The following is a 994-nucleotide window of genomic DNA, read 5'->3' on the forward strand; positions in this document are numbered from 1 at the left end:
TAAAGTCACTTTACACGAGTTAAAATTAACAACAGAAGTCAGAACTAACAAAATATTTAAGAAATTAAAATGCATCTATAAATAAATAAATATATTTATTTATATATATAAGTAAACAAGTAAATATATGTACATATATATACAAGGTATAAAAAGTACCGGTACCGCGAAAAATCTTGAAAACTAAGCATGTTACAAAGAAATGTTTCAGATAAAAGTTGTAGAGTTTTAAAGAATAGTTACTAATTTTATCAGTTTGAATGACATTTCCAAAGTCAGGACAAGGTTACTTTGATTTTTTGTTTGAGTGAACCACTCTACTTTTTATTGCAAATTCTTAAAGCTTAATGTAAGAGCTTTTCAAGACATTATAATAGTTTATTTTCATTAAGTACTTTTTGACTTATGAGGGTTGAATTAGAGTATCGCCGGTATTAACATTATTTATTGACGTTATCAATCATTTCAAATGTTGCTTTATCTAAAATAATTATGTTGAATAGGAAGTTAAGTTCTTTGTCAATTCTCTGCATTATTTGCTCATAAAATTTGTTTTGACCAAAATCATCTTTGTAGAAAAAGTACCGGCGCGGTATTCTAATAATCAACTTTCATAACAAAAACTGCTTAATGAAAATAATCTTTATTATAATATTTTGGAAAGCTCTTGAATTAAGCTATTAGAATCTGCAATTAAAAGTAGAATGTTCCATTTAAAAAAATAAATGTGTTATAGACTTGACCTTAGTGGCGCTTTTCAAAGTCATACTGATACAATTGATAAATCGATTTTTTTAAGCCCAAAAACTTGTATCTGAAACCTTTTTTCATAAAATGCCTAGTTTTCAAGATTTTTTGCGGTACCGATACTTGTTATCTACCCTGTATAATAAAATATAATGTCTTAGAAAAGAATGTTTTTATTATTTTTTAAACGTAAATTTAATTTTTAATTAAAAAGGTGTTAATTATACAACTTATATGCATACATATT

This window comes from Pseudomyrmex gracilis, unplaced genomic scaffold, assembly GCF_002006095.1.
Source record: "Pseudomyrmex gracilis isolate BER0280 unplaced genomic scaffold, ASM200609v1 scaffold_2774, whole genome shotgun sequence".
Classification (NCBI taxonomy): domain Eukaryota; kingdom Metazoa; phylum Arthropoda; class Insecta; order Hymenoptera; family Formicidae; genus Pseudomyrmex; species Pseudomyrmex gracilis.